At 42.5% G+C, this 20,697-nt stretch overlaps 1 protein-coding gene and 1 long non-coding RNA gene across 2 annotated transcripts in view; one reads left to right on the forward strand and one right to left on the reverse strand.

Annotated features, from left to right (window-relative positions):
• The first annotated feature begins 776 nt into the window (after positions 1–776).
• Ptr (patched domain-containing protein) overlaps positions 777–20,697 on the forward strand; it is a 103,522-nt gene continuing 83,601 nt past the window's right edge. Inside the window, exon 1 of the mRNA XM_022851933.2 lies at positions 777–2,804. The gene's annotated coding sequence lies outside the window, so the exon portion shown is untranslated. The remainder of the gene's footprint in view (positions 2,805–20,697) is intronic.
• Positions 6,416–10,159, reverse strand: LOC111271256 (uncharacterized). Its single transcript, XR_015315250.1, has 2 exons — positions 8,752–10,159; positions 6,416–7,761 (listed from the first exon to the last, which is right to left on the reverse strand). It is a non-coding gene; the product is annotated as an uncharacterized LOC111271256 (long non-coding RNA).

The raw sequence follows: 20,697 nt of genomic DNA on the forward strand, positions 1-20,697 counted from the left end.
TAAAGCAGAATCTAACACTAACGTTTTGCTCTTGTTCGCGATGGTCACTTGCGAGAGACGCCTTGGGGTTTGACCCTTCACGCAGGAGAGCTGATAATAAACTCTGTTCTTTGTGAAATCGGCAGTTCGATGAACAAATATGCGAGTCATAGCGTTTGCAAATTTAGCTGGACCCAGCAACACCTCTCAGAACTGGACATACATGTATTAGAAGAAGAGAAAAACCCATTTTGATTAGAACTGTGTTGCAAGCGAGACCCAGAAAATAAAAATACGGTGTTTTACAGTAAGTTAGCGAATAAACGTGCGCAATAGCAGCTCAGAGAAAAGCATCTAAACTGCTATTGATTGAGTCCTGCATATGAAATTCTGCCTACGTACCAGTGTATTTGTAACGAAGCTAAGTAGTTCCTTAAGAACTTTCACAGGTGAAAGATTTGAGCTTTATGAGCAAAGGCCCGATGAAAGCCATCGTTCCTGATATCTTTGCCTCTTCTAGCTAATGCAGTTATTACGAAAGCCGTATTTACCACATTATGTTCGCTACGCATCGGAACATGCTTATGATGGTCTTGCTTGACCTATGGTTTCAGCACTCCAACGCGAGTACGCATACGAAGCTGGCCATAGCTCGTTTGTTATCCCGGTTGATGTTTTAATATATGGAAACATGTACTGGATTCTTTCATTATTCACCTTTGAAAGACATTTAGGAACAGAGCAGTATCTAGTGACTGCAAAATCCGAATTAGCACACATTGAAAATAAGGTATCACCGAAAAGAAAATTTTGCTATTTGCTGCATTAGGTACATTTATATTCAATGTATAACAGCTCAGTTTTGTTTAGGGGTCTTATCTGTGCCACTGTCCATTGATGCTGTTCTGCCGACCCCTCACAACAGCGCCCCCGATCTGGCCTTTTGAGTTGGGCGCATCACGACTGTGCCCGCCACTAGCTCAAACTATTGTGCATAAAAAAAATCGTATTTAATTTAACTTAGTCATAGGTCAAGTGACCTTTTTCGCCGATAATGACGATGATGAAACTTGCTCTATCAAAAATACGTAACCGGCCCGTAAATAGGTGCTTCAAGTAACTTAATGCTTTCAACGATGCCTTCCCACTAGCTAGCTACCCAACGCACCAAGCAGAAATGTCAGTTTTTCGTGAGCTTCCAGAACGCACCCTTCAGTGACTAACAGAAATGGTGGTCATCACTATTATTACTGGTATGTGTTCGCGTAGACGAGCCTCATAGCGAACTTAAGAAGAGATTCCTGGCTACGCTTGTGAGCGATAGCCTCACAGAAGTATGCTCGCTCGCCAACTTCGTAGAAGCATTTTCTGTGGGTCTTTTGGACGCCACCGCGTCATAGGCACGATCGTTCGATTCGAGCCTTCTCCTCAATCAATCGCCGATATACGAGTCAAAATATTAGCAGAACCCCCTTCCCTGCTGGAGGTGGCGATGAGCGACAAGCCAACGAGATATGCCGCCAGCCAAAGCAGTCAGATATCCATTTCTTCTGTGGTTGAACTTGGCGTTGTCATATCCGCTGGTGGCGTTCGCCGGCAAACAGCATCAGTTCCTAACACAGCTTTAGAGGCCGTCTTGTGGTAACCAACGTGTTCACGGTGCGGCAGACAGTTTGCTTGTTGCCCCCCTTCCCGGCAGCTACATGTTTGCTCCTACTGTAGCTGGCTCGGTCGCTGCCTTTTTCGCCTTCGTCATCTGATTGGCTGTCTGATTGTCCCGTGAGTGTTCGCCTACTCCTCACATATAGCCGCGGCGGCATCTAAGAAAGAACGATGATTGTAGCCTTCGCCTCGCGCTGTTGCCTTAGTTGGTGTCACTACCCGCCTGAAGTCGCTGCGGCCGTCGCCGCGGCCATCGTCACACGAGCTGCCCCTGCACAAGCCGGTTTTACGGCACGCGAAGCACTGCAGATCGAGGGAATACTCAATGTTTCGTCGTGTGCCAGCATCAGTAAAAGTAGTCCAAAGTGTTTTCGTTGTTGTGTATAGAGTGGCATTAGCGCGGTCCGCGACAGTGTTTCGTCTCCAGAAGCAGCTCGTATCATTGCGCTAATGTTGTTGCGCGGGCGCCGACATAGCGCCCAAATGCCTGTATATCTATACAGGGCGAGCGATTTATAGTGTATTAGATGGTAGATTTGTTACAAAACAACATGCGATTGCTTGTTTATGTTCGTGGGCCCGTGTTGTTTGCATGTGTATAATTAGCGCGTCAATTGTCATTTGAAAAATAGTGTCCGTCTCCACGTGGTTCCGAAGTGAGCCTGCAGTGGCTTGAGGAGATCGTTGTGCGCCCGGCAGCACTTCGACTCGCAAGGCCAGATCTTTCGTATAGTTGTGCATCGAACGGAATAGTGGGATTTTCTTCAATGACACGGTCACTTGCTCACAAATATGATGACTGTCAATGAACCTCGAACCGAGAGCAATGCAATAGGATTGTTTGCCCCTACTCAAATCAGCCCCTGGGGTTGAGGTGTTGACGACACGTTACTAGGCGCCTAGTGGATAAGATCACGTATTTGCGTCAGCAGAACAAAATTAGATCGGTCTTCTACGATTTAGACGTCGTAGAGTTGTGTTCGTTGTTTTCGTGGTTTTTGTGCGCTTTCCAATAATTGGATTTCACGCCAGGGACCATTTTTGATTTTGCACGTCGTATCTCTGTGAAAAAGTTATATAGTAGCTAATCTTTCGATAAATTAGTTTCGTCAATTTTGGATAAGTAAAGAATACTGAACTTGCCTCGTTGGATATGCAATACGGTAAGTGGCTTTTAGTTGTCTCAGTAGGTCATAGTCGAATGGCAGAATGAGAAAGAAATTATAGGACAACGAGTCAGTCTAGAGTGCATTCTACCCAATGCCATCATTTGGCAACTACATTCTAGATCTAATAGTTTATATCGTTGAGTATCTCTATCCGAATCGATAACCTTCAAACTTCACGAACGTCGAGAACGTATGGACAATCCGCCTGTCTAATCTGACTGTTGTAGGGCATAACGGGTTGCTGAATATCGTTATCATTACCCACAGCTCCCTCTACATACAGGACCGCTCGATACCACTATTTCTATTTCAAGTGAAATTCGAACATTGGACACGCGAGTGATGTTACCCGCAACGGTGACAATCGCCTATGCTGATTTGCTCTAGCCGTGATCTCTCGTCAGTAGTCAGAGTAATGGCAGAATGCCACAGAGAATGACCTCTCTAGCTTCCGGCAAGACGACCTTCTGTTGCAACATAGATAAAGCTCACTCGACGCTGACAGACAACCCTTAGTCTTTCGTCGTCACCGTCGTGTCTATGACGCCCTCGTCTAATCCACTTGCTCCTAGCACGTTTCTGTAGATTTATCTACAAATACAAATATCACTGCCACAATGGCCATAGCAGGCGCCGTCGGATTACAGTTTCTTCGGTAATTTACTTTTTACGCCGCCAGCAGCTGCGATATCGGTATTGGATGCAATAACCCCGCGAACATCAGAGGGCGACCGCTGAATTTCTGCTTGGACAACGACAGCATCAGCATCATTTGCCCGCTGATGCTGGTGGCGCCTACGCCAACTACCTTGACTTGTTCTGTATGTGGTAATCCCAGCAGCGGCAGTATCGTTCTGTTGGATGTCGACTGGCTTCGGCTTCAGACTCCTCTATTACCACTAATACCACGAGCACCGTTGCCGCCACCGATTTGGTGCCTGGTACGCGGACTGGCCCATCAGTCGGCTGTTCAGCGGTGCGCCGATGGCGGTGCGCGCTCGAAAGACGTGGCTGGGCCGACTTATTGTGCAATACCACCACGGACATCAACGGCAGCGTCGCGTAGTGCGCGAACGCAGGGGAAGCGACCACCGTCGCAACCGTTAGACGCTGGCCGCATGGAGACTGTGCAGAGCTGCTCAACAACGTCGGGTTCATACACTGGGCCTTCTGCCATTTACAAAAGCCCTAATGCTCCTGCAAATAGCGGTACTGGCGGCATTCAGTGGTCGTTTAATGTCTGCTTGATATGCGGTTGGAGCTGACTAGTCTACGGGCGGTGGAGTTCCTGGCTCTTATTAACTTTTGTTGACCCGTTGGCTTCTGCACCGGCTTCTGGAGTCTGTGGTCAGAAGCAAGCGTGCAGCACCCAGACAGGCGATTAACGATCCACCGAAAGTATCGCACACAATCAGCGAATAACAGTCAACCAATGAACCCTCCAGGGCAGCCCGTGCTGTGTAAGCGGCGGATAGGCTGCTAGACTAGCGGTAGCTGCAATAGTAGACGGCATTATAAAACTAGTCGTAGTAGATGCTGTTGCGTCGCAGTGTTACGCTTCTGTTGTCATTAATGCTGCTGGTCCTGTGATGGGCGCATAATGTCAAAATGCATTCATTTACTACCGAAAAATACCAGCAACCATAATGACTGCACGATACCAAGGGTATGCCCCAACTATACGCAGACGTCATTGGCTTGACCAGTCGCACCTATTGGCGACAAAACGAAAACGTCGTGGTCGCTATATTAGCACATCTCATCAGTAAGATTTGCCGATACGCGAAACACGGTTTGTCCAGCTCTACAATGTTTGCTGTGCGGTAACGTAGCGGTAAGCAGCTGATCGGGACCGAGCGCAGCAACAAAAAACGTGCGTCGATTTGTCACGAGATTCTTAATCCGAGGTGCAGTTGCTAGTACGGTAACTGTCATTATTGCCACTTATGAGTGGGGCAGTACCAGGCTGACGAAGCTACAGGGGGTCGTACATCAACGCGAAATGTCGAACAGAAAACCGCGCACGGCGTCCTTCCTCGATCAAATCGGTACTAGTGGTGATGCTTCAGAAAGTCATCGATATATATATACACATATGTAATTCCTACACAACCGCATGTAACAGATTACGCTTAACGTCAATGTTCAAGCAATTACCCCTTCTAAGTGCTGTTTATATTTATCCTATCACGACATGCTTAGTTTATCGGGTTTGCAGTAATATGTATGGCGACTATACGGAGAATTTTTCGTGTGTTTGGTTTAGGGTAATTGTGCAAATAAATTTTTCAGCTAGAGATGTTATTAACATCATTATAATATCATTTACACTTTTTCTCTAGCGAAACAATAGAACGCATCGTTTTTGAGCCTAAGCTAAACTTCCAACTGGCGAAGGGAAAGTTATTCAACAGACAAGAACAGCTTATCTGTTTCAAAATGATGGTATTACAATCGCCCGCTTGGAGCCTAAGGATAACCTTTGTGTCACGTAAATCTAGTCAAACAATCACAATCGGATGCTTCATCATTGAAATTCTCTAAAAAAAAGAAACAGTAGAAGGCAGAAATCGTCAACGCCATTCTCCGATCGCTATCAATTCGGACCAGGTGGCGTTAGGTTTTATCAATACATACGTTTTCTGACGGACAGAAGCGGTCTGCGCATTTCGAACATGAATGAAAAGATACCGTCTACCTAATATTTCTCTTTGCCGTCCATGTTGTAAACAGAGTCCGGGTAAGCTGCCAGAAAAACGCAATCTTCACCGGGTATTTGTGCACAGTTGCTGAAATACTTGCACCAGTAGAAACGATAAGAGGCCGGGCGATCGAAGAGAAGCTGTGCTGGAAGCAGTATGCATGACGGTGCTCATCTTCGAGCCGATGCTTAACCGTCCTCATAACCATACGGAAGTAGCATACTGCTGTTGGCAAGGTAATTCCTTCCTGCACTGTAGAATCGATATCTTTAGCAGATAGTGTTTTATCTTATAACTAACGCATATCGAAAAGGCAGGGTAGTTCGCGCCTTCTCCTCCGACAGGGTTTCCGCGAAGAAACATTTTCCGAATCATGAGACAATCTCTTCTTCTTTCCTTTAGTGCTCGCTTGCACAACGACGGCAGTAATGGCGTAAAGGTACTGTTTATCAGCAGAGCTAATACTACGGTTGATATTTTAGCCGTTTGTGCGCTTTTTTTATTCTGGATTCAACGTCCGATACGTATTTGGTGAAAAACTGTAGATCGGCACAGCAAAAACGATTGCAGTAGACGCCTCCCGCCCCTGCTGGTGTGTTGCTATGTTACCGGTCTTGCGTCACCAACTCTATCATGCACCTCAAACGCAGCAGATGCACGTTCAATTAACAGAGAATTTAACTGGAGGAAAAATAACGGGTTGCTTCTAATGTGGTGTCACATAATAAATGCAACAAAGACAAGCTTCTGCCGAAGGTGATTTCATATAACTTACTGTGCTTTATGTGTGCGTATGTTTTTGTTAACTTGAGCTTTTGGTCCAAGTTACCGAATTGACTGACAGGGTCGCTGTCTGTAAATTGATGACGGATATAAGTACGAAAATGTATAAGTCAGCCAAAATATTTTTTAATAACATATTTATTTCTCCTGTGAATTTCGAGTTACGAACTATCTGGTACATATATATATAAAACCTTGTGTTACGATGTTTAAGAGTGTTTGGGTCTTTTCAACAATTTTTTTTTATGTAGTATTGAAAACTTGCCCCCACTAGGAATTTAACTGGGGCGGGTTTCCCCGAAAGGCCTATGGAACAGCATAAGAGCAGGTAGGTTAAAATAATAAATCTTTACTTTTATAATTATCGATTTCTCGAAACTTTTTGACCAACGCTAATGTCCGAACCAGTGTGTGCGGCCGAGTGCTTCTTAGTTATGCTTACACGACAAAGCAGTCAAAGGAATGCGCATAAGACATGAAAACCCGACCGCGTCTCCCCCATTTTTAGGGATTATACACCATCATCTACCCGTTATTTAACTAATAGTAGAGCGCGAGACAGTTGATTAGCAAAGGTTCGCGCTTCTTACGATACGTTAAGGCCTACAAATCGCCGGACACGCTCAGAGTACGCTAAGATTCCGACTGTCACAAAGTGGAACAATCAAACACGTTGGATAATGTAAGTATGGCAAAGTGGAAGTTCAGCTCGTGGATCTAGCGGCTCGAGAAAATACGGTTCAATTCCCGTCCCTGTTATCAGCGAGCTCCTTAAAAGTGAAAGGAGCTCGGTGGTAGTAGTTGGTCTTCCTGGTTTTAACTAGTGTTGGTTTCATCTGGTCAATGTAACCAGTATTAGTTAATGAGAGGAGAACTACAAGCAAAAAAAATATTTACTTAGCAATGTTACAATGACAGGCAGAGTCGCCGCTGAAAAATATTTACATAATATCGAAGCAGGCTAATTTAAAAGCTTGGTCATTGTTTCCGTTCTTTTCAGCGGGCTGCGACTGCGGCAGCTATTTTAATGTAGCGTTGGTCTTGGCGTGTTCGGTTCCGTTGCTGTGACCACTTTAAGGGAAACGTGCTTACATTCACTAGAACTTAAACTTAGCCTTGATAAGTTCGGGAATATCTGGTCGTTTAGTCGTGTAGTTTGCAACGGAATCGGCACAGATTCACCCTTAAGCGCTTGCTGTAGTCGCTACCGCCAACATTTGAGACCTTGGCGAGCTTTAGCCTGAAAGTTGGCACCGAAATCCTTGAAGACGTCATGCGCGCGCTGGCCTGCCCCGTCGGAAATCGCTATTAGTGTTGCTAGAGTCGTAGTAACGGGAACAAACCCAGTTCGCTGGCTAAAATGTTCAGGGATATTGTTGAACGCTTTGATCACCACAGTTACTCAATGGACAATTAGGTGACAGCGCAGATTAAGCTGACCAATGGATTCAGCGCTTCCTTCCCGTCTGCTGATTTGTTGTTGATAGAAATTTAAGACAAAAAAGTAACAACAACGAAAAGCATGCAAATAACTTAATGTTACCGTTAATTGTGATCCACGTTTTCATTTATGTTTAATCGATCTCTGGTTCTCACCAATATGCGTGGACATTTTCGTGGTAAACTCGCTACGGCCTTTTCTACTTATCAGGGCAAATTCGTAAGTGAGAGGGAGACAGAAATATCGAGCATTGATTCGATCTGAGATCCGACAATATGGCTAAATTGATTAGTTTGCCCGTTTCAGTCTAAGTTTACTTGTCTTACCATCTATATTATATATTTTCGAATCGATCATGCCCAGTTGGCACAGCACCCAGTTTGCTTGTATTTCTATCGCTTGTACCTGAGTGCATGCTTTCTTTGCCGCGTTAATAGGTACTTGTAGGGAAGTAGTTGTTATTTAATACTGGAAAGCCCATATTGACCACTTTATCGCAGAGCATTAAGCGGAAGTTTTTTTGCTTTGAAGCGAGGAATTAAACTGAGGTTAAAATGTCTTTCATCGTTAATGTCAAGCCAAGAATGGACGTTGTAAGGTATTCCAGGCCCAGCGTCGACCGATAGCTAAAAACCCGTTTTTTTTTCCTAATGTAGCATTACATTTACGCAGTACATCAGCCTACCTGTAGTGACGTCAACCATATGACAGCTAAAAAAGATATACATGACCTCGTCGACATTTGAAGCCATATCTGTTTTCGTGCGTCTGGGCGACCACCGCTAATCTTATTTTGACCAAATTTTCACAAACGCTCATTTACGACACGCGCACTATCGTGAGCAAGATTAAACCCCCGCTACACGGTATCCGTCAGATTTCGAGTCGGCTGATACGTTTAATTCGTACGGCGCACGGATATGCTAGCCAGATCTTTCAATACCCCAATAGTTTCATAGTAGTGGAATTAATAATCGGCAAGACACAATGAAAATATATCTACTAGATTATTTACCTATAATTTACGAGACAGTTTTCGTCAAAAAAACATTTCCTAAGCCACTGTCTACTGGCCGATTCTTTATCATCGCCCCCCGCCAGCGTATTCTTCCTTTGTCATTGAATCCTCGATTGCCTTTTATTTTACTCGATTGATGCCCCTGTAGACATTTAGCGAATCCGGCGGATGCTGTTGCGTAAACTTATCCGCAATGCCGTGGCAGCAGCCACCTGCAAGGACACACGTGTACATACAGCATTGTATGCTAGTCATAGCTACCATAGATATATGTGCAGTTACCATAGGGATTTTGCTATTCAGCCCAGCAAAGGAAAGAGGCAACAGCGGTTGGTCCAGCGTCACCATAAACAGAAGCATTGCCGTCAGCGTCAATTTGCCCCTCTACCTTCGGCATAAACATCGGCTCCGGCATCGTGAGACTCCCACCGATAGTTGCCGTTTCTGCATAGCTGTTGTTGAACTTTTTTTTCAAGTGCTCACAGAAGTAATACGCCCACCCTTGCCGGGTACCGGTTACCTCATCGTCACCTTTCACTCCTCTGGGTAACGCACGCGGACATACATACAAACACCTAGGCATGCTGTACGACCAACGATATCACGACAACGAATGATTCAATTTAGATGGCGACACTGCTGCTTCTGGTTCTGCACTCGATCGTGTTGTCGTCGTAATCGTTACGTTGACGATTGCCTGTTTTGTACTGAGAATCGACGATGGTACGCGTCAGTCAGATTCTGTTCATCACATAGGGAACGTAACGTAAGCGATGACAAAGTGGAAATCATCAAGCCAGGTCGTAGCTGTAGCATTACTCCGATTTCTCGTCACGGTGCCTAAAATTTAGCATACGAGCAAACAAAGGTCAAAACGGGACACACCGCGGTAACAGCAAACGTGATGAAAAAAATTCACTAACGACAGTAGAGGGTCCATCGACGACACAGAGGGCCATAGGCAGGCAGATAGGCAAGTGTAACGAAAGAACGGAGAGACCGAAAGTGTTTTTATTCACTCGACCCCCAAAGCAAAGTACAAAAAATCAGTGTTATATCAAAAAAAAAAAAGGTAGGCGACTATACGTGGCAACGGATGCAGCGGCATCCGTAGCTCTAATACAATGGAATAATAGAAACATTAGAACGCTTCTTTTCGCTGGATCAATTTAGTCGATCAGCTGACGGTACAGTCGACAAGAATAAAAGGTCGGTACGTCACACGTCGACACGATAGGAATACGTTTGGTTTCATAACTACTATATATATATGTTTTTCCAAGCACTATATTAAGTGAATATGGCTCTTTGTTTGTGTGAGTATTGAAGCAATAGTCGTCGTGCATTTTAGAGCGTACACGTTTGAAAAGGCGTGCAGAAGAACATGCAGTCGACAGTTGGTATTCTACACAGGTATAGTCGCACGTTGACATTACATGATGAGACATTTAGGATGTCTACAATCGTTTTGATATTAAAAGATTTGCCCCACATCTGTGCTAGTTGGGTCAATCCACTGGCTTATGGATGTTCAAGGGCGCAGGGTAGACGAGCTCGAGATGTGCGTCACATCGAGCATATAAACCGTACAGAATATACGCCTGTCGTATAGCTATCTAATTAATCTGTCATTGCCAATTGTTGGTAACAATGTATTTAATACTCTGCCGTTTGACAAAACACAGAGCAAATGTGAAATTTTCATAGCAGTAAAATGTCGAAGGGATGTTAGCGCTCGTTTTCATTTGTAAGTGATGGCCGTATCTTTTACAGGGAAACGCACACAAACGTATGATGTCTGAAAACGGAACGAAAAGCTTGTCACGATGTGTTGCTTTTTTGATGGAAAATAATGTATACTAAAAAATGGCAATTTGCCGCTGATCTTCGTCGTTTTTCCTCTTCGTAAGATTGATGTCAGTGGGTCCGCGACGGCAACGACAACAAAAGAAAAAATAACTAGACTCCTTTTCGCTCTCCAACAGGCTCTGTCTATGTTGTTTGTCATAATTCAAGTGTATTTGTTAGAAAAGGTGTTTAATAGCTGGTAAATACATGATCCAAAAATAACATGTCTATGTGACAGAAAAGAAGGACATCTCTATTATTTGTTGGAGCCTTCATATAAATTGGTAAACGAATTAGTACTAAATCATTGACACTAATTTAATCTCTACGTTTAGCCTAAACGAGAAAAACAATTTATGGATAGCTGCGCCCAAAACGTATGCGGCCTGCTGATCAAACTGGGTTCGTAAGGTAAGCGCACCACATATTTCAGTAATTATCGATCGGTCAATAGTTCAGCGTTTGTACGTGGCCGTAGAAAATGTTAACAACTAGATTCCGGATAGCGTGTTTTGCTGTAGACACGTGCAAGCTTCAAAAATCAGTAACGCTAACGTATCGCTGTCGTAATTATATACGTAAGATTCTCGGCCTTTGTTTTCTGTGTACAAATACGAAGGAACAACGAGAACATACGCCGACTCGTGTCTCTTCACCAATGATAATGATTAATTCCAGTCATTTTATGGCTGAGTACTACAATAAACGTAGCAGACAGTTCACAAGCCGTTGCTGGACCTATGCAGCAGTGACGAACCAGTGCATGTTCTACGGCGAGCGTCGCTAGCTTTGCGTTTATGGCCGTGGTAGTTGGCTACTTGTCGTTTCGCTGCTTCATTCTTACGCTTGTTGTCGTTGATGTAGTGGGCTCGCCAATGGCTAACATCCCTAGTGATGCTAATCGAAGGTCTGTTCCTCCTCTCCGCCATTAACAGCAGCATCCCCACAACAACAATGTCCACAGCAGGAACAAAACTAGACGTTGCCCTGGCAAGGTTCCCGCTCAGAACCCCATTCGACGAGCACGGTCTTTAGAATAAGGTGGCGTGTTCTGGCGCCATCATCATCGTCATTGTCGATTATATGCTGCCGCTGCCGCTGCCACCTCGCTTCTTTCGTTGAGCTGCGTCTGTAGCGCGGAGCCTCAGAAGAACGCCCCATATGTACATAGCAGAGCGGTTGATGTTCTGCGTCTGGCACTGTGTGTGTTGTTGTTGACGGAGTCATTGTTGTCACTCGCAGAATTACGTAACCTGCTACAGCGACGGCTTTGGCGGCAGTTTGCTCCAGAGATATGTGCGACTTGGCTAGGGCGACGGTGACGCTAATGGTAACGGCGCGCAGCCGTATAAACGACCGCGCAGCCGACGATTCGGTTGCACCTGCATGGCTGTTCTCGCTTGCCGCGCCGATACCGCCATCATCGTCGCATTGGTAAATAATGGTAATAATTATAATAGTAGTTATACTCCACGATAGCATAGGCATGGCACTGTGGGGGTAGCAAAGCCGCACTACGCCGACGCCGTTTTACGGTTCTGACTTTACCCCTCGTCTGTCCCCGGCTTTTTGGGGGACGAAGTTTAGGTAGATTTGTTTAATGTGCGTCCTTTATGTTAGCCGTACGATTGTTGCCACTGCGAATACTACTACTACTACAACTACCGCTGTTGGAGCCGGTGCTGGTAAACCAGGGGTTTATTGGCCGGGGCAAGGAGCAAGGTCGCGCCGGATGTCCGAGTTCTTCAATGACCAGCCGGCCAGGCGGCCAACCAGCGATGGCCTGTGTTGTCTATCTTAGCGCTAACCCGTGTGCAGTAATGGCGTTAGCAGACGACGACGACGACGACGACAACGATGGACAAGCAAAAACTAACGACAGCGGCAATAGAGCAGTGCCAGCCTTAGCACTAACAGATGGGGCGATCGAAAGAATCGCCAATCACTGACCAAGGCTGATATCGACACAGGCGGAGACAAGCGGACATATGGATAGACAGGTCATTGGAAGAACCATTACAGAAGCAAATAGAGTATTATAGAGCCCATACAGATACGCAATGCTACGGTGCCGGTTACCAACCACGTTAAACGAAAGAAAACGAAGTTAAAACACGAGGCTCGTTGAAGAGCGGATAGGTCCGAAGTTACCACCAATCTTTGAAGTCGCACCGTCGTACCCTGTCGTAGCCAATACACCATGGTTTAGAGCCGTCAGAATCTACCGGGCCCGCCGTGGTTCTTCAATACAAAACAATAGCAGAAGCTGCTTTGGATGAACACAGTGGCCTCGACGACAAGTCATTAAAAGTAGATCAGAACTTGAATAGATCAGGATACACTTTAAGTCAGAACACAATGATAACTCGATTCTAATAGTGCTCAAATACAAGAATATAATAGAGTTCTTCTCTGAAAAGGGGACTAGAACAAATCGTACGCGAAGAACAATTGTGCGTACCCAATAATCTGTGTATATTATCGATACTACACAAATACCTTTCCTACCTATATCTGGCTAACGATTCAGAAGAAACAATAGAGCCCTTAGGAGATTGACGGAAGCTCATCGTGTAGGGGCAAATCTCATTTTTATTAATCAAGCTAATAGGCGTTAATGAGAATGAACAAAGCAACTAAACGAAGTGGCGCCTTTCGTTGAAGTGCTGTGGCTGAGGATGATAGCGTTACTTCACTCTACTGGACGATGTTCACAACTATACGTCGCCTAGAAACCTTTTGGATGAATTGGTTTTACGCAGTTCGTTAATAACTTTGATCGATCAGTCAAAAACAACACCCGTGCGTGCCTTAAATGAGATTTATTATGTTTTTGAAACCATTTCATTTTTTTTAAATAAAAAAAATTTTGAACAAAAAACATTTTAAAAACAATGGAGGTGCTATTCACCGTATGCAACCTGTGATACGAAGTATTGTGAACCCTGCAGTACATTTAAAAAAAAAAAGACAATAAGTCGCTTATATATTTCCGAGTCTCAGCCATCTTGGAAATTGTTTTAATTATTTTGCTTATTTTCTGTGGACGAGCTTAGTCTGACGAGAACTATTATGATCTAAACGACATGTCTAACAAAGTTTGAGCTACTACAAAAACGACAGAATTTCTTTAAAAAATGACACCCCTGTATATAATTGAATTAAGAACATGTTTATTTACGCAGAGGGCGAGGACGATAGGGGTGGCACACAACAACAATGTGTAGCACTTACTAATGCAATAAATTAAAAAAAAAAAACAGCTATGGCCCAATTTCGCTTGTAACAATCAATTCAGAAACTGTGGTACGTAGCTGTGAGCTCAAACTAATAATTTGTAAAATCCGCCTTACGCAGTTGGGAGAGGGCTCGAGCATATTTAGATTCTTATATAACGATAATATTTATCGTTATCGCTACGGCACGATGTCTTCATTTAGAATTGCTCACAAGGTCATAAACGAATTTCGGAGATGATGTTTTACCTAACCTCTGCGCCCCTTAAGCAACAATGTACAAAGACCGCTTCTATTCGATCATCAGTAAGGAAACAATCGTTCGATGTGTGCTCTATGGGATGTATCGTGATCGATACTCGTTGGCCGAGTGGGCGCCAGCGGAAACATTTAATTAAAGTTCCTTGGCGCCAACTATAGATAGTAGTAGTAGGTACTGTACACATTTCTTGCCGAAAGAGTTTCAAATTTTTCACTGGAAAAAATAAAGTTTAAAATGTCAAGTATCTACCTGACCAGTAAGTGAGTAACTTACTCTGCATTCTAAAAACCATGCAGAAAATGCTGAATAATGAGGTTGCAGGCTTGGGTTTTCCGCGACAATCTTATTGGGGCTCAAAACTATTTTGAGATAGGTTCAGTCTTAAAAATTCACGAATCGAAGTACCTGCCATCTGTTCTTGACTACCAGAGAATTTAACTATTCTGTCTCGAACTACTAGCACACAATATTTTATAGTCATTTTGACCTTTACATTATTGTGTGTATCGTTGGAGTAGACTAGAGTTGTTGATACATTTTCAAAAAATGTAATACTTTTGCTTCAATCTATAGTACTACTCATTAAACTAGCGGAAAATGACCTTAGAGGAAAAACATCGAGCCATCGGGTACGAATGCGCATTTAGCCTTCATGAAATAGGCTTTGTCCTAGTAGGGCCTGTATGTAGAAGTATTATTCAAGTCCTCCTCACTCAAAATACATACTTTTACCTAGAGAAAATGATAATAGTTAAAAAAATAAACTTTTATATAATCAGGTACATATAAAAAGGCCAGGATCGTGATTTTGAACGTAGAAGGCTTAAACAAGCCAGAAACAACCACTGATCAATGTTTTGACTTATTTCTAACGATTTCAAAACCAATACACTTAAGGAAAGCTTTTTTTTTTTTACTTTTGGCGATATGCAACGCATGGCTTTAGTCCGTTAGACAAATTTGTTGTGCGTAGTTTTAACAGAGAAGACATCCATATGTTCTGTATAAATTTCAATAGCAACAGATCCAACCTGAATCGAAGTCCTGGTCTTGTTTTCACGGGTTTTAGTACTCTTTTGATTGCACAGGTCGAATACGTCCAGTATTGCCGTTAGGCGTAGTTCCGTCAGGCGGCTCGCTCCCAGCCATCACTAAACAAAATCGGTCTGTGCCCGGGTTCGAACCCAGATCACAACGTAAACCCAGATCACAACGTATCTCTACGTTGTGATCTGGGCAAATACGATAACCCCTCTAAGCTATCATGGGGACATACACATATGAAACATCTATATTCAGCTCTCAGTGTTTGGCATCACTGCCAGTAGGTTCGTGTTTGGGAACATCCTGCCGAAAAATATCGCACTACTTTCGGTTGTAGTATTGTCGACACGAGGCATTACCAGATAATTTTTGTCTTCAATAAGTCCTTGAACTGTCTAAACAAGACAATATCTCGCACGAGAGCTGGCTTGAAATCCCATGGGGGTGCCTTTTATTTGCGTTCAAAGAAAGCGCTCGTGCGGAAATCCTGGCTCAACGTCGAAGAGCGTATATAGTTTACGAAGATGCCACTTTTGTCCCGTCAACGTACGCACAGTTCTTTATGGTTTCGTCTCATGTTAACACTATCGAAATCCAAGCAAGCTTTATTTAGCAGCGACTAGCTAAAGAGGTTCAACCGATAATTTGCTTTATTTAGTGTTCCAGAACGTTCATTAGACGACTAATTTTCCAATGGCCGTGACTGTTTACCGCGACGACATTTTATCCATCGTCGCCCTGTCGGTAGATCAGGTAAGAAAGCAGGTAATCGGAGTAAAATTAAAAACCCCATTCGTACCGCCGCTTCATGAAATTTTGAAAGAATGACACTGCAGACGCGTTACACCTATAACAAGCTAGATCTTGAGGAGACGCTATTAGTGAAACATATATATTAGTGAACGAAATATATATATATATTAATGAATATTAGTGAAACAAAGCTCTAATGTGTGTCATTTAGAACTACTTGGGAACTCGAGTATGTGACCCAGACACTGGCATTTCAGATTCTAACGTGAAGCTAGAGAAGGCTAAGTTTGACCGACTGCATCTACCGCGATTGTTACCGCGAAAAAAGATAGATAGTGTGGTTTTCCAACACTAGAGTTCATTTTAAAAGGGGAGTAATTGGGAAAAGTAAAAAGGGGAGACAAAGCCGATTCAAAGCACGGTTGTCTTATCCCATATCGCCTGTTCCGCCCCCAGGATTAAACTCTATGAAAACTGAAGTGAAATTATATGACTCGGTATTTATAGATATTGTGCGGTTGGTCAATGAAGTTAAGGCAAAATACTTATTGTTCAAAGAAGAGTTTTAATTTGTTTTAGTAAAGATGAAGCTTACAAGCTGTTTAGCGCAAAGTGAGCTAGATCAAAGGCCATGACACTGAGTCTTGACGAAGTACAGCCTCTGAGAGAGCGGATATTGAATGACTGAGCTTTCCACTAGTATATAGGACGATGCATATCGTTCCATATATTTTGCTCGAAGTAAATGGAAATGCCAGGATAATATGTCTCATATAATAAGGTTTTATATATACATATATATTCTCAGGTCAACTGAGGTTTTATTTGCTTGCCGAGAAAGATTCAACTTTTTAAATACTCTCGCTAAAGTAACCTAACTTGTCCTAACTTGTATATTTGCCAAAAAATTTAAATGTTCTGGTATTATTATCCTATAAATGAAAGTATTGCGCATAGTTCCGTGCTTGAAATCCTTTAGAAGGTTATCAATGCAAACCTAAAATCCCGACAAAATAAGTAGTTTTCCAACAGCTAACATTTGCTAATTCTACATCGTCTTCAGTAATTTATTTAGTATTTAGTAAATGGCTTGGGGATGGGTGGGTGGCTGGCTATGTTTTCTTTGTAACAGTGAAATATTGGTTTTACTCCCAACTCATAATGCAATTAAATCCGTAATTTATGTGACAAATTTTAGGATTGGTCCAGCGGGTTTTTTTAAGACATTTCCGGTTCGATTTAAAACTTGAACAGGAAATTCTACTCGCCTGTGGCAATCTGTTCGAGGGTAGGCAAACTATCATTTCGTCCTACACCTTCATAGGCCAATCGTGAAATCTGGTTCTCGATATTCAGAAAATTCGAGAGTTTCAGTTCATCAAGCGATCCTTTTCCAAGGACAAATTTAATGTAGGGTGTGGCCGAGCTAGCCAGAACTGACTATATGGACCAGTGCCCAGATTATGTTGTTCCCGAGATAAATATCATCGGATCTATAGGATTTTTAAGATGGACCAGGAATTTCGTGCAATTGTAGTTTCAAACGGGGCGACTATTTAAAACAGTTAAGTGTTTTTCACGTTTTATAGAACGTTACGTTGATTAAGTCACAGCTTGGCCTGTACCACTTGCGACATTTTCTATATCGCTATGCTTGTCTTACAAACGAATGGAAAGAACTATCTTGTCCCATATCTATAAGGTATCGTGTCGTCGTACAGCTGCCGTAAGCTACACAATGTCGAATGTATTGCGATCACTCTGTATGGTCCCTATCATAAATCATGATTTTTTTATTCCTATAATTCTATAGGCTTCAGTGTGGTCGAATCAAAAATGGCGCAGATTGTGGCAATTGCTATTCACTTCATTTAAAAGCCGACCTCGCGCAGCGCAACAAACCCCTTGACGAGCTATGATGAACAAAGCAACGTCATTAACTTGGAACTAGATTATTATGAAGTACCCCATCGTCAGAGTCAAGATGACATTTCTTCGTAACAGAAAAAAAAACAAGCGTTTTAGCCTTAGGTTTATTGAATGATGAATTGGTTTTTTCGGTGAAAATTTTTAATGGGCTGCATAATTTTGCCCCTTCTATGAAACTATATTGGCCAATGATACAAACGTTTTTGACGGATACTTTGGTGATGTCTTATTACTGTGCTTCGTCAGTCCACAAAATAGAAAACGTGAAGACACAAAGCTAACACTAATCTTAAAAGTCTTATTGTATATCATACATTGCACATTATTTAGCAGATGATCGTACAAACAGTTATCGATGGATACATGTTCTATAAACGCCAGATTATTTAACAGATTGCTTTTATAGAAAAGTCTGGATTTTGATAAACAAAATAATCGTTAGGCAATCTTAGGATCTTGATTACTATTTCAGTTTAACTATATGATGACCAAAAACGATCAGCGCCACGCATTACCGTCATTTCATCATTTTTATCGCGCTTATTCGCTTAGTTCTGTCTTCTGTTACATTCGATTGCCGTATGCTGCCACCGTTGCTGAGTGATAAGCAAGTTAGATTGCACCACGAAAAGCGTAAGTTGTCTAACGCAGGCAGATAACTTAGCTCCGCGATTGCTGGCTAGGTAAATATACGCAGAGCCCAACAAAGAGGGAATACCCCCATCAGCTAAAATAGAAACTTTTGACACTGTTGTAGAAGCGTCTTATTTTTTGTTGTCGTATGTAAAAGGTTATCTAGCGTGCTCTTTGTCGTCGAGGTCGCTAGTTACGAACACATTGAAATGAATAGAAAGGAAAAATGTTGTTTTTTTTTTTGTTAGTATGTTATGCTAAATCAATTTTCGGCTTGACAATTCCAACTCGCGGTCCATTTTTGCCAGGTTGATTCCGGCATTTATTTCCAATATAGAATAAGAAGTATATTATATGCATTATCTTTTCGGCAGGTCTATCTCATGCTGGTACGGCTGCAATATGGGTAACTAGTTTTTATTTACATAAAACACTGCAGTAAAACCAATATTGGTTACATGCTTTTGTTTTTTTCTCTATATTTGTTAATACGCCAGCATCATTTAGTGCAAAGTCTTACGTGGCCGTGATACGCTTCATTCAAAATGTCTGATCTAGCTGGGAAATGAGTGCGAGATTCATTGTAGTAACAGGTACACCTGGTATAACTCAGCTGTAGGCATGCTGAACTAGATCACCACTTGCAGGGCCATTACGAAACTTCAATTTCCTTCAGAATTTTTCGTATCGTAGAGTTTATGTATCTCTAGTTAGGACGACAAATCGGCTGAATCACTTCAATCAAAAAAGAAAAAAAATTCAATATTTATTACATAGATAATAGAGTTTAAGTAGAAAACATTACATATATATATATATATATATATATATATATAGCGTTCAAAATAAATTGGAGAACACTTTGTTTGGAAAAAAGTAAAGGTAAAGGGCTTGTATTCGACCTATAAACTAAGGCTAGCCATTGTTCAATGCGTCGGATGAATCCTCGGAATAAAAACGGTTTTTTTTTTGTTGTTGATTTATAGAGCGATTCTTGCTGACAGTTGGATTACATTGGGAACGATTGATCGTTTCTATAGGATGGCTCGATCAACTCATTGGCATATTAGAGTGAGAATGTTACTCAGAAAACGGATATTCATATGATATAGACACTGAAGTAGCAGTTAGAAGATCCATCGGGATTTTGCCGCATAAAATTGTCTAAACCTGCCTAGGTACGCTAGGCGGCAAAACGGACGGTAAACAACACGTCCATTACGGATCTGATGCCAGAGGCCGCCCGTTTGAGATCTCAGCTTTATCAACTTCCAACTAGATTCGCGAATTTAGCTAACATAGCATGGACTAATCGTACGAACAATCCATCTGGTCGTATAGAACGTAGCGCGTTGCCCATATACCTCAGAAAGCAAAGATCACAGTACCATTATCGCTTGTATGAATGTAACATCTTTCGATAGCTTCCTCAGTGATGGCCAGTCAATGGCCACTGTCGATTTCGGTGTTCATACAACAATATCAGTACTCTGGTACGCTTACGGGTGACAGTATTTGTAGTGAGTTAGTCGATCATTTTTCTATCTCACATATCCTACGCACCAGAAAACCATTCTCTGAACAATGTCACTCAGTCAATAACGATACGGTGGCGAGACAGGAGGAAATTTACCTCAGATATTATATTTTCTATTAAATTCACTGACCTACCTCGTCTTACTGCTGTGGGATGTCGATAAATATTTCCCGCCGGAAGGTCTGATAGGTGCTTACTAGTTCACTTTATGCTATAGATGCTCGTGTGAGTAGCTTGATTAAATGGATCTTGTATCTATGGGACGGTTTTATGTAGAGTTGGGTGGGATCTGGCTCTACAGGGAAGCCCTACAGGGAGACAAAGTTATAGGTACGTAGTAACCTAGGGGTTCTAGACACTGCGAGAACAGGGTTCTCAGAAATGTTCGATGGGTTTCTAGTCTGGAAATAGTCAGCATTTCTGCTTTAATGATTTCTCGCCATTGCTTGACCATTCCATCCGGTCTAATATTAACCAGCTTACGTTATTTGTTTATCTATGATTGGGAACGTTCAATCTGTTTTCTATTATCTAGTTAATTGCAATGGTCTTGGTTCTGAAAAGATAAGTTTTCTTATGGGTTCTAGATAGAAGCTGCCGCCTCTAGATATGTGATCTTTTTTATCAAAGGATTATGTTGATAATTCCTAGAAAATTTAATATAGATGGTCTTTTAAAATCTTGGACTGCGCATTAGATAG

This window comes from Varroa jacobsoni, unplaced genomic scaffold, assembly GCF_002532875.2.
Source record: "Varroa jacobsoni isolate VJ856 unplaced genomic scaffold, vjacob_1.0 contig00456, whole genome shotgun sequence".
NCBI lineage: Eukaryota > Metazoa > Arthropoda > Arachnida > Mesostigmata > Varroidae > Varroa > Varroa jacobsoni.